At 37.3% G+C, this 14,179-nt stretch overlaps 1 protein-coding gene across 3 annotated transcripts in view; it reads right to left on the bottom strand.

Moving 5' to 3' along the window:
- Positions 1–3,618, bottom strand: part of CPS1 (carbamoyl-phosphate synthase 1) — a 133,987-nt gene extending 130,369 nt beyond the window's left edge. Inside the window, exon 1 of one of the 3 annotated variants that reach the window (XM_035726824.1) lies at positions 3,603–3,618. The gene's annotated coding sequence lies outside the window, so the exon portion shown is untranslated. Of the gene's footprint in view, positions 1–1,685; positions 1,813–3,382; positions 3,551–3,602 lie in introns of those variants that run through there. The other 2 variants (XM_027590514.2, XM_027590515.2) reach the window with 2 other exon arrangements.
- Between the last annotated feature and the right edge of the window lie 10,561 nt (positions 3,619–14,179).

The following is a 14,179-nucleotide window of genomic DNA, read 5'->3' as shown; positions in this document are numbered from 1 at the left end:
GAAGAGGAAGATAAGTAATGTTGTTGCTATCTGAACTTGGATTAGGAAATTGATTATTTCAAGAGAACATTCTTGAAAACTTTATGGACTGAAAAAGCAAAGACTGAGCATTCAAAAGTTGAGGACTGTGTCAAGGTTCCAAAAATTTATTTTTTAAAAGTTAATTGACTGGGATTAGAAACTGAGGTCAAGGGGCACCTGGGTGGCTCATTTGTTAAGCGTCTGCCTTCGGCTCAGGTCATGATCCCAGGGTCCTGGGATGGAGCCCCGTGTTGGGCTCCCTGCTCAGCGGGGAGCCTGCTTCTCCCTCTCCCACTCCCCCCACTGCTTGTGTTCCCTCTCTCGCAGTCTCTCTCTCTCTCTGTCAAATATATAAATAAAATGTTTAAAAAAAAATAAACTGAGGTCAAACAGTAAAAATCCTATAAGAAGAGTGATTAGACATATTATAAAAAGTAAGACAAATGAAAAAATAAGGCTGTATATTGGAAGAAGTATCAGTATTATATTACTTACTCTGGATGGTACACCAATACTAACTTGGAAAAAGAAAGAGTTGTCAGGTTAGAATAATATTTGTACTAAAATATGATAACTACATTCCTCAAATTACTAAAGACCTTGACTCAAAAGTCACTCATCTATAAATGTCTATTTTTCTACCATTAATTAACAGGATTAATTAGTACTTGATTAATATTGATTAATATTAATCAATATTTCCCTATTAAAACAAAACAAAGACAGATGCAAGTCCTCGGGAACATAGGTTAGTTACAAAATACTGCTATTCCCAACACAAACCAAGGATTTTCTCAAAAATATATCCAGTTCTTCTCTAAATTTGCAAGTAGAATTGTACATCTTCTAGATAAATTTATTGTGTGATAAATCTTTAAATAAAAGACAGACTTTCTATTGGGACATGATTTTTTCTTATATTTATATTCATGTAAGTTTCAAAGGCTTAAAACCTGATGAAAGTTACTGAAATCTTCAACTAAGGTCTTGCAGGAGTGTAGTTTAATTTCCCCATTTACGTGGAGATCAGAGCACCTATGATCTAATGATTATTCTGTGACACTAGAAAAAAGAATTGTTATCCACTAGGCTATATCACTCTCATTTTCTTTCACTTTTAATATAGAGGGTAAGAAAAATAAGAAATTTCTTTACAGTGAAGGTATCCCAATTCTTATCTTGATCATGCTTAAAAGCAAGATGAAATATCACAGTGAACTGAGAAAACAGTACTCAAAACGGAGAATAAACTTTTTTAATAATCCAAAATTAAAGTCCTGAATTGTCTGCATTTTTTACAAATTGTCTTTGCAGCTAACTCTCTGCCTAGAGGCGAGAATCAATTTTAATGAAAATCAGTCTTTTAAAGAAAAAGTGCCGTTTAAAAATAATGTTTACATTTAAATAAAAGCTGTTTATAAGAACCACTGACAAAATCCAGGCAAATACGTCCATTGAGTACCATCATTTTGTTAACTGTTATTTTCAGTCCTTAGGGGTTTATAAGTAGAGTCTTTGGCTCAGTTTTTAAGCAAACATGATGTGGGGGAGGTATGGTAACAAACCAAGATGATTCTTGAACACTGAAGGTTCAGTTATATCACAATGATAATATAAGAAATCAAGGCTTAGTCCTATGCAAATATAAAACAAAAGAAACTAACACTGAGGGTCCAGCCTGACTCCTGGCAGAGACTAGAGCCATTCAACAGGAGGGTCCAGTTCTGCTGTGAGGTTTTTCTCCCATTCTTCAGCTACAGCCACTGGCTAGAATCCAGGTGGTTTAGTACTCTCCATCTCTGCTAGTTTCCCTTCTGTTCCTCATCCTGCCACACAGATTTCACCAGAGAAAATACTTAAAACACGACAGAAGGGGTACAAGCAACAAGAAAAGAGAGAAGTCAGAGGAAGAATGTACAATTACAAAACAATACATTTAAAATATGTAAGCAGATCTCACAGTGGCCTGACACACTGCCCGCAGTGTCAAAGCCCACTGAAGTTTCCTCTAAAACGGATTTGATCCAGAAAACTAGGAGGAATAATTAATTACACAGATTGTGAATCATTTAGCCAACATAAGATGATGCAATGTTTTACCTGATGAAGAAATTTGAGGGCAATTGTTTTGTTAGATTAATTTTCTCAATTTGTCCATATCCCATTAACCCTTCAAAGCCATGTGAAATCATACTTTTTTTTTATGAACTGCATGTATATCTTATCAGTATCATACAGTTAGCTTGCCATTCACATACTTTTTTTTCATACACTGAAACAGCTCCACACGGCTTATTGTCTACAGTGCAAAGCTAAAAATACAATATATACACCTTTCCACAGCTTTAGGCTCCTTATGCCTCATTCATGTTGTGAGATCCTAAATTAGTTTCTTCATTGTCTCAGTGTTCCATCAACAAGTTGGAAGTAGTATCAACTGTGACCTCTCAGGGGTCACATAAGACCTATGTGATAATTAATTCTCTCTAATTCCTTTTTTCAACATTTATTGAAAGCCTTTTATGTGCCAAGCACAGTGCTAAATCCTAGAATAGAAATAAGACACAAACACAGACTTGAACCCCAAAAGCTCACTCTTGAAAAGACTTTCAGGTTTATTCTTTAGAAGAGACATGACATACATTTCCTACTCTCATGATCAAATAATAAAGAATAACAAAAAGAACTCAAGACACACAAGACCCAAGCATAACAGGCCAAATCAAGATCCCTCCCTAGCAGCCCTCCCAGGATGAAATGTGAACAACTGTTAATGCACTTTACAAAATAGAAAGCCCTCATGTCATCTTTTCATATCGCAAAGGAATTGACCCACACCCTAAGAGACACTTTAGATCCAACTTCTCAAGGGAAAAAAAGAATCACACTTTTCACCAGCCAATTTTTGCTAGAGGGTCTAGTGATCAACACTGAACAAATTAACTAGAGTAAAACTGTCAATAGCCACTGCATGTGTGACTATAAAAACAAGGTATAAACCATGAAATCTCACATTAACTTCTCCAGAAAAACAAATGCTTTCTGAAAACACATGAAAGAGAAATTCATGTTAAACTGCATTTTAAGTGAATTTAGACTAATATTGAATGCTATAAACAGGTAAGGCATAATATAAAAAACAGCAAGCTTTAAAATAAATAAAACCTCAAACACTGATGAAATTATAAATCCATAGCTACCCTCACACCCAACAGGAACACCAGAATATAATTACTAAACTACAGAGAAAAGTAAGACCTCAGACCAAAGTTATATTACAGTTACAAAAGTTTAAAAAGTCAGGAATAATAAAATTTCTCAAGAACGTCTCATCAGAATCCAAATCCAGAATCCAGCTCACCACTGTTCCTTCTTTTCCAAATCTTGAATACGAGCAGTTAAGAAAAAATGAAAATTAAAATCAAAGTAAACAAACTTTCGTCTGTTAAAGCTTATACACAGGGTGGTTGGAAACGGGATTGCCATGTCCAGGCCCAAATCAGCAAAGTCCTTTTTTAAGGAGACTAATCTTTTTCTTCAGGCTGTGCTATTTATGTCTGGGAAAATAACTACTCCACTACCTTGATACTGGACTCCGTGTTTCTTCCAGACTTAAGATAAGACACTTTTCCTTATCTTCTCTGAAGAAAAGACATGGCTTCAAAGTCCAGGAGACAGGTCATATTCTAATACCAATAGAATTAGAGGCCTTACCAAGTCACCTGACATAGAAATAGTATGGGGATGGAAAAAAAAAAAAAAAAAGTGCTAGACCCTTCAGTAAAAAAAATTCTCCAAATTAACATATTTCCTCAGTAAATACATGTCCTAAATATCCTGATAAATTTCAAGATGAAGTATGACAACCATTCTTTTACACACTTAATGTATTACACTTCAAAATAGTACACACACTTTGAATTAACCAGCAGAAATATGCTCCAAATTTTATTTGCAATTATAGTTCAAGTCTGATATAATTTTCTACTTTAAGGAATATCTACACTCTCAAACTAGCATAAGGGAAATTCTAAATGAAGCCAGTTGAAAATAATTTATGGCTTTAAAAAATATTTTAAATATTTTTTAATAATATACTTACACATATGAATGATTTATAAAGAGTTAAGTAAAATGTTATACAAAATGTTTCCCTAGAAGCACTCAAAGCATCCTGAGTAATCTCCCTTTGATGTGTTTTAAGTCTTAGCAATCAACAGAATTGGAATTTTTATTATTAAACATATAAACTGTTCTTCAAATGAGGATGAAAAACATAGCTGTGTTTATGAAAGTCAACCAGAAATCCCAGAATGGAGCTTTGACATGAATTCATTCTATCACAGCAGCTATGCATTTAACATATATTTGTCTGCATCATTTTCTTATAAGGAAACTGAGAAAGTTTAATGGTCATGAAAAAAGAGTTTTTGGCCTAAAGGTGTATCTCATCAAACGTTCTATGTGCAGAGGAGGACTATTTGCAGTAATACATTTCAGAAGCAAGTTTCCAGTTTTGCAAACCTACTAATGTGGATTCATCCCCAACATATTTTCTGTAACTACTAGCCAGTGTGTAACATGCTAAACTAGTCAAGAAGTGGAGGACAATTCTTTCCCTAGCTCTGTCATAAACTGATTCTATTGTTAGCCCATCAGTTAACCTTTCTTTATCCCAGTTTCTCTAAAAACTGGGCAAGCCAATGCCACGTAAATGACAAGGGTGTGTAAGAGTTAATGAGAGAATATCTATCAAGCTCTATGATCTCAGAAGAGAGGACCAAAGGACACCAATTTGATGAAACATTAAATGGCCTTATGTTGATAGCCTTAGTAGAATTGTTAAGGGAAAACTGGAAAAAAAAAAATGAGGGTTTCCTGATCCCTTGATTTTGTATGTCACATTTATTCATCACGTATCCATTTATTTATTTATTCATTCAGCAAGTTGAGTATCTTCTACTATGTACCAGATACACCACTAGGCATTGGTGGAATGAACTGACATGGTCCCACATCTCATGATACTTCATAGGAGATGCTTAACAAATATGAACAAATCGGGGATTTCAGTATATCAAGACAGCTTAGTAACCAATCATACGCTATATGATTACAAATTATATTGCAATATATAATTACAACTCTGCAGGAGAAAAAAAAAAAGCAGAGTATTCAGCTAGAAACTAATAGTGTGTGACAAAACTTAGATTGGATGGCTAGGGACAGTCTCTCTGAGGACGCGATGTTTAAGCTGAAATATGAACAATACATATCAATTAAATGGGTGATGTGGGAGGAAAAGCATTCCAGCCATAAGGAATGCCATGTGTGAAGGCTTTGAGCTGGGAATTGACAATACTTTCCAGGAACTGATTGGTGGGACAGGAGGATGTTGAACAAAGAGTGAATATGAACAGGTGAAATCTGAGAGACTGTCAGACCCCAGATCCTATAGGCCTTGGTAGGACGTGTTGAGATATGTATTTGTCATTCATAGCACAGCAGGAAGCCATCAAAGAATTTTAACATGGCTTCAGTCTGCAAGATAAATACTGTATATTGGGTGGCTTAAACAACATTTATTGCTCACAGTTCTGGAGGCCGGGAATTCCAAGAACAAGGTTGCAGTATAGTCGGGCCGTAGTGAGAGCCCTCTTTCCAGTTTCCTCACATTTCAGAGAGAGAGAGAGAGAGAAAGCAACCTCTTCCATGTCACTTCATATAAGGGCACTAATCCCATCATGAGAGCTCTACTTTCATGGCTTAATTACCTCCCAAGGGCCCCATCTCCAAATACCATCACCTTGGAGATTAGGGTTTCAACATATGAATTGTGCAGGAGGGTCATAAACCCTCTATAACAGTCTAGAGCACATGAAAAGTGAAGTTATTTTATTTATGTTATAAAAATTGCTGGCTGTATAGAGAATGCATTGCACGCAAAGTGAGTCCATGTAAGAAGCTAACTGTGGTAGACCCGTTTGGGTGTCCTTCCCAGATCCCCTTTACCAGGACACCAGACTCATCTCCCAGCCACTGCAAGGGCTGACTGCTAATCAGTTATACCTGAATCCTTTTTCAGAGACTTGCCCTGGTTGATGAGTGTTGCCTTGCTCCATTTTAGGGTCATGAAAGGCCAAACTTCTTTCCCTCAGGAACATACAACTCTGTCATGTGGTTTGTGCTCTAGAGCCCTCCCCATGTGGATCAAGCCAAAACTACAATTTATTTGAAACCAGAGACCACATACTTAATTTTATGTAAGTGGTAGAGGGAGAAGTCAAATCCAAGTAGATTAAAGTTGAATGGGACGTTAAAAAGTGGAGACAATATGGGAAAAACAGAGTTAAGTAAAATACCAGAAGCTGTTTGGGAATGTGGAGCAAGGAAGGATTTTATTTGCTGGGTTTTTGGTTGGTTGGTTGGTTGGTTGTTGGCTGGCTTTTCAGATGTAAGATGACCAGGGCATATTTGATGAAAGGAAGGCATAAAGTTGCATGAGAGAAAAAGAGTGTATCCAGAAAGTGAGACTTTGATAAAGAGAGTCAGGATGGAATCTAGGGAACATGGAGAAGGATTGGCTCATGATAGGAGGGGGGATATTTCCACCCTTGTGACGAAAGACCAGTTAAGAGTAGATGCATAAAATAGCCCCTCTCTTGCTGAAGGTTTCTTGATTTGGTAGTATAAAGATGAGAGCATGGCCTATTTCTACTTTATAATGAAGTAGGGTATGTAGTTTTTAACTGAGGATGGGAAACTTTAAAATAACTCCTGTGAAGAGTACAATCATGCTCTCATTGGAGAACCATGGTGAGAGCCAGTAGCATTAGATTCCCATTTGATCATGAATTTATAGTAATACCACAATGTCCATGTATGTGGTTTTCTACAACCATGTTCAAATACACGGGTGTAGGCATAGACATGGAGGATTGTTCACTGACGTCTTGAGTTTTGGCAGGCCAGTTAAAGAGAAACAGGAGTGTGGAAGTTGAGGGTATCTACAAAGAAAGGATTATAATGGCAGACTTTAAGCTGGATAAGAAAGGATATTCAAGAAGCAGTTAACAGTGGGAACACCTGAGTACATGAAGTCAAAGAATACGGAAGGGGGTAGGGGCAAAGGGATGTTTGAATTTTGGAGGCGGCGCAATTTCTGGTAGAGAGAGAGATCTAAATGTGACCACAGGAGTTAGTGGCTAAAGTCAACTTTGAGTCAAAGGAGTGGGATGGTTTGCTAAAATTGATTTACATCAGACCATTTGGTTCATGCAACTCCAGTACTCTATGGTCAACAAACACCTGCCAAATAACATGAGTTCTCTTTACAAAAATAATTAACCATCGTTACACCGGAAAGCAATCTGAATGAGTAAACTGTACTAAGTGAAACACAATTATTTCCCATTTTTTCCCTTTGAAGGAACAAATAACTTCACATCTCAGAAATACTGGTTTAAATAAAGTTCTTAAGAACTTTTTTTGTTGTTTTTCAGGGCTTAATAGTACTAATGTGGCCTTGGACTTCTGTAAGTCAGCACAACTGATCAATCAGCATTTCACTGATTGCTTAATTCCCCTTCTCTACATACAAGGGGGAAAAAGCCCTTGCAAAACGTGTTTGTTCTGTTTGTTATTCTGGGCGAAGCCGATAACGAGTTGCAGCTGCTGAACACAGTGTACTGCTTGCCGAGGCCATTGCTTTAACTTATAGATAGAAGTGGAGCCGCCAGAGATGTGCCTCAGGCTGAAGCAGTTGCTATAAATAGGACAGCACTCGCCAGCTACAGTATATGCGTTTCATTATCCGACAATTTGTTCTGGGAGGGCAGTTTGATTGGCCAGGCTAGGGACTCAAAAAGAGAGATTTTTAAATATCACGACTCAGCTGAAAGAGTTCTTCTGTTTTCTAACCTGAGGAATTCGCTCTGTCAGTCTCAATAAAGATGCTTGTCATAGTAGATGATACAGACTCTGAAGACATGTGTCCCCCTGGACACGGTGCACCCCTGATGATTAGTCTTGGGGCTATGCCTCAGGCCTTACAATTCCTAGTGCTAAAGCTACTTGCAGATCGAGCCCTCCACCTGAGTTTTGTTCTGCTTTTCCGTGAGTCAAAAAGATGTGAGGTCAACTTATTTGCCCTTGACAAGTAAATAGGTGTTTATACTGAGCTAAGTAACACCATTTGTCCATTATTTGTGATTTCATTTTCTATTTTATCCTGGATTATTCACTAGGTCATAAGGAAAACAATAGTAGCCAATATTAGATAGTTTAACCCAAAGTAAAGACAGATTTCTGGAATGGAGGAATAAAATAGGATTATTATGCTTTGCATGAAAAGATTTGCAAATAAGCCACAATCTGTGTGACCTTGAGCAAGTTGCTTTCCCTCTTTGGGCCTTGGTTTCTTCATAGATAAAATGGGAGTAAGAAAATTGAAGATTGCTGAGAGAATTTAAGTGGAATAAGGTCTGTAAAATGTCTGGCACTGGTGAGTGAAGGATACTGTTGGTCACTCACAATGTGAGTATAAACTGGTTAGTCACTTCGTAGCACCATTTGTCATTATACAGTAAAATGTAAAATGAGCATATCCTATGGCAATTAACATTTCTCAGTATGTAACTTAGAGAAATACTAAAACATGCACAAAATGATAGCTATAGAGACATGCATTGCCGTAGAAATGAACCAGTGGAAATAATATTTAAATGTGTTAACATTCTTTTTCCTTTTGAAATTCTTTTTACTGACCGTCACCCACATACACACTCCATTTCCTTTGGGAGAGTTTAGGATTATTACAGCAGGAATACAAAGAAAGAAAAAGTTAATATTTATCTTCTGGCATTCCAATGGTATTTTGCAGTAAGACAACAGTCCTAAAAGATAAGATGTATTTTAAAATCCTTAAAATCCTATTAACTTATCAAAGCTGGCCTAGAGGACTCCGATTACTTAGCATTCTTTCATATTACAAAACAGACCAACCTTCCCTATTATAATTACTGGGCCCTGAGGTAGAGAGAAAAAATGGCACAGAAGTAGACAGCCTACCACTTCGAAGCTGAAGGATGGTGGAAAAAACATGGAAGCTCAGGGGAAAAAAGAAGGTCAGATTCAGATCCCATATTCCCAGTCCCATCTCTAGTTCCTCCTCCAGGACCACTCTTCAGGAAGTGAAAAAGTCATGGAGCAAAAATGACAGTGGCCAGCCAGCAGATGCATGAAACTGAGAGAGAGCTCGTGGCATTCCAGGCCTGGAAACTGGAGACCCAAAATCACCTAGAATCATCCTCACTGTGGCAACACAGAGGCTTTAAAGTACCAGAGGAATTATGAGGCCAGGGGTTGAGATGAAAAGATCACTGCAAGCAGACCATTTCAGACAAGAGACAAAGAGCTAAAGCCAGTATTACCCCCCCAAGAGCAGGAGGAGCATAACAACACAGCAGGATCCAGGACAGAGAGCAGACCAACTCAGCCTCTCTGTAGATATCAACAAGGATCCAGAAGACACTACATCAATTCAGGCACCCTTCCTTTCTCTACCATCGAATCATGTAAGCCAAACAACCAGACGCCATCTTGAAGAGGAATAGGGTAAGCAGGCAGAACTTGGAAAAACTGAGCATCTACATAGGTCAACCAGTCAGGGACAGAGTTGCCTAAAAGAGGTGTTTACATTACAGTATTGGGCTCAAGACAGTGTCTACCACCTTAGACTAAAGTTTAATTTTTATTAGGTGAAACAGATCAGATTAGTCATTAAAAAAAAAAAAGAAAATTAAGGGGTGCCTAGGTGGCTCAGATGGTTAAGCGTCCAACTCTTGAATTTGGCTCAGGTCATGATCTCTGGGTTGTGGGACTGAGCCCATCAGGCTCCATGCTGGGCATGGAGTCTGCTTAATATTCTCTCTCTCCCTCTGCCCTTCCCCACTCTAAAAAAAAAGAAAGAAAACTAAGCTTCATTTGCTTTGCATATCTGAGCCTTCTGTGAGTAATTCCAAACTTGCTTCAAAATAATCAACGGAGATATGACTGAACAAGCACAGTATGTCAATTCTTTGGAATATTTTGCAGCAGATTAAAAGACTAAAGTAGATCTCTACGTACAAAGAGTAAGAGCAAACACTGACACAGCATTTACTCTGTGTATTGGCTTTGTTCTAAATGCATCACACATTTCATCCTCCAAAAATCCTGTGAGGCAGGTTCTTTGTTATTCTCATTTTATGTATGAGAAAACTGAGGCACAAAAGTTAAGTTGTCTTCTCAAGTTTCCCTTACTAATTAGTGATGAAGCCTAGACAGAAATATCTCTAAGGCAATACTGGTGGGTGAAAAAGGCAACTTGTAAGACAATATATATAGGGTACCATTAATAAATACACATATATACACAAACCAACACTCTACAGTTTTATCTGTAAATGGAAGAGATTTGAAAGAATATTATCAAATTAGTAATAATACTCTCCTGTAGTAGCAGAAGCATTTTTCCATAGGGATGAATGTTGTCAAAGATTTTAGTCTTATCTGTAATGTTTTAATTTTTCATATTCACAACACAGCAATGCACTACTCATGTTGCTAAAAGTTGGTAATATAGATGATATAAAAATGGTGGTCTGAGACTATGGTGATAATTAATATCTTTTTATTTTTCTACTTTATCTGCCATATGCTAATATAGAAAATTATTTTTTAAATGCATGAATAAGTATTGGATAATGTTGAAAGTTAATAAATTGCAAGCTGTTTATCCTACCATCTCCACTGGATGTCAGTGGACTGATTTTTAATCATACAAGAGCAGTTAAATAGGAATCAATGGCACTCTCTCAAGAACACTAACACAAACAAAAATGGTTACTCAAGATAAGATCGTTTCTAATGAAAAATAAAAGAATGAGAAGTAAATTACTGAAATTAAAATACATATCTTAAACATATAAGGATATCTCATTTGAATATACTGAATATGTTCAGCCACTATAAAATTATGTTTTCCTGACTTTTTTCAATCACCAGTTGAACCTTCACTCTAGGCTGTATTGTACAGTCTGTAATATATCACAGTAGACCATTTCAAATGTGATATCATTAGACATGTATGTGCTTAAATATGGAAAGAAATAAGGATACAGGCTTTATTATAATAAGAATATAGGCCCCTGTAAAGTTTATAATGGCCTTTAAACTTGAATAGCTTATTGGGACAAGATAGGAAATCTGAAAATGGAGCCTTATTAATTTTAAAAGGTAACTTCATTATATAATTATACCACCTCTACTCTTATTTCAAATCTTGCCACAAACAAACAAAAATGGCCATCACAGAAAAGACTGAACCGTGGTGCCAACCCCAAGGCCAGGAGGATCAACGCACCCATATTCCACAGGAAGAGAATCCTTTGCTATGGTATGGTTCTTTCCACCTGAAACAGATGAGTAGTACTGGAGAGGAGTGTAGAAGAGGAAAAGTAGTGTTTCATAGGATAACAGACTGCTTTAGCCTCTGTTCAAGGCCAGATTTAGCACAAACACATTGTCTGTCAACAGCACCCAATGAATCCCATCCCCACTGACCCTAAAAGAATAACAGCAGTCTTATCATTTTCATATAAAATGATACACTGCTCAGGGAAATGTGGTAGCTTACTACAAATTGATGGTATGAGACATCCACCTTGGAATCAGGGTATCATATTTGATTAAGACTATAACTGAACAGCAGTTGAATATTGCTGCTGTAATACTTAGCGAACACTCAGGCATATCAGTACTCGGTACTTCAGAGAGCTGCTTTGGCAGGTGTCATTGATGTTATTTATGTGTGGCAGGCCCATCACTGCAGGAGAATGGCAGTTCCATGCTAGAGCAAACGCACCATCCTGTACGTAAAGCCTTTACTAACCCCATGCCTATTATTCTGACCAGACTGAATTAGGCAATGATTCCTTCCAGAATATGCAGCAAATGCAAAAGAAATATACATCTATTCACATGGAAAGAATTTCACCAATTATAATTACTTTTTTCCCCTTCCCTTATCACTAGCTCTTCTCACCAGTCATTGGTTTGAAAATTAAAAATTAACCCCCTTAGCAATGTACCGTAACTGAACCTGGTGGTGATTTGAGGAAATAGAAATCCAAAACTGATAATTCATCTTTAGGTAATATATGATACACCTCTGCAGTTTATCAGCATTTCAAAGTACAAGAGTTTAAGAAATTCCTATTAAAATGCCTCTGGTATCATTAAGGAAGGGAATGGTGAACTTTATATCTTTCTGGGTTTCTGGTGTGTTCATGAATATGATGTAAATTTATCCCTAACTTTCAACTGCTAATATTTCTACCACTTGGAACAGTGAAATCACCTGTTAATACTACATGGGTTTTTTTTCTGTTCACATTTATTTATCGTGTACTATTTAACTTTTTAGAAGTAATATAAAAATTATTCAAAGTTTTCATTCAATAATTCATTCTCATGTTCTTTCTTCCTTACTCTTGTTTCCCTCTTAATGGATACAAGATCCACCAGGCAATTTAAATTCTTCTCTTCAAAGGTATGACAGCAGATACCTGAAGTTGGTATTTGCAATTCCAGTGTTCTTTGAAGACCTACTGGTTTATTTTGGATTGCCAGTCCACTGGGTTTAATCAGGAGTGCCTGGGTGGCTCAGCTGGTTGGGCAGCTGACTCTTGGTTTCACCTCAGGTCACAATCTGAGGGTCCTGGGATCAAGTCCCACATCAGGCTCTGCACTCAGCAAGGAGTCTGCTTGTGGTTCTCTCCCTCTGGCTCTGGCCCCTCTCCCTGCTTGTGCTCTCTCTAAAATGAATGAATGAATGAATGAATGAATGAATGAATGAATGAATAAATCTTTTAATTTTAATCAGAAGGATTTTTTTAACTATCTAGAAAAAACCGTTGAGATTATTAGAAGAGAAATAATTGTCTTTCAAATTTAAAAATTGTATGTAATTTTTGAATTGTATATGCATAAAATCCTTTTGTAGGAAATTAGTTTTCATGTAATGTACTCAGGATGGATTTAGCTTGATGTGTGTGTGATCAGTCTGAAATCAACTTGAATTGGAAATGGCATTATAATGTCAACTTTTAAAAAGGTTGGATAAGAAGTTACAGATCTGGGTTTGAATTCCAGCTTTGTCACTTACTAGCTGAGTGAGCCTAGACATAATCTCTCTAAATCGGTTTTTCTCATCTGAAAAATGAAAAATCATAATAGCACCTCTCTCACCATACCCATTTTAGATGGTCTGTAGACGGGTGGCAAACTGATTTTAGAGAACAGGGGTTAAGCTACAGTTGCAACCATCTTTACCCAATAATGAGGTAGTTTCAAGGTCATCGAAGAATGGAAAAGGAAAAAGGGAGGAGAGACTGGACTTTTTTTTTTTGTACATAAGTGCATGCAGTAAAAAAGAGCAAGTGTTATAGGCAGATAATATTTTTGAAATATTAATTGATGCATTTTCTCCCCCAGGATTTCCTCATGCTTCCTACCCTCCTCCCTGAATCAGACAACTACATTCGTTACTTCCAGGAGAGGATGTATATAGCAGAGAACCAAAACGTCATTCCTCAGCTTTGATATTCAAAGCTTGGCCAGTAGCTGAGAACAGAGGCTGGAAAGCCAGGGTTTCAGGCATTATTGTGAGAAAACGGATTTGTGTGTTCCAGTGAGCCAGAGCTTAAGCGACTCAGCATAGCATTGGTAGTATAAAACTTACAACAGGGATACAACATGAGGTTTCCCAATACTAAAAGGTAGGTAAAGCCTTTAATAAGAGGTGGGTGAGGAAGGGAAGGAGATGAGCAAGATAAGAGTCTTACAGAGGTTGGGCAGATTGTCATGTGCTGATATGAGTAGATGCCAGACCCACTCTCTACCTACCTGCCCACCCGACTATGATTAAACCTCCAGAATAGAGGAGCAATTAAAACACCCAGAGCAGGGATACAAATGCTTTGTTTCTCAAAGTATAGTCACACACTGTAAGCTCTTAGGAAAGTCCCTTATTCAGCCTGGCACCAAAGCAACATGGCACAAGGGCTTCCCCATGGCTGGGGAAGGCTCTAGACCAATGAGCCAAAAGAAGCCTTCT

Source organism: Zalophus californianus, chromosome 3 (assembly GCF_009762305.2).
Source record: "Zalophus californianus isolate mZalCal1 chromosome 3, mZalCal1.pri.v2, whole genome shotgun sequence".
In the NCBI taxonomy this organism is placed as follows: Eukaryota; Metazoa; Chordata; class Mammalia; order Carnivora; family Otariidae; genus Zalophus; species Zalophus californianus.
This window is presented reverse-complemented; position numbering and strand designations above follow the sequence as displayed.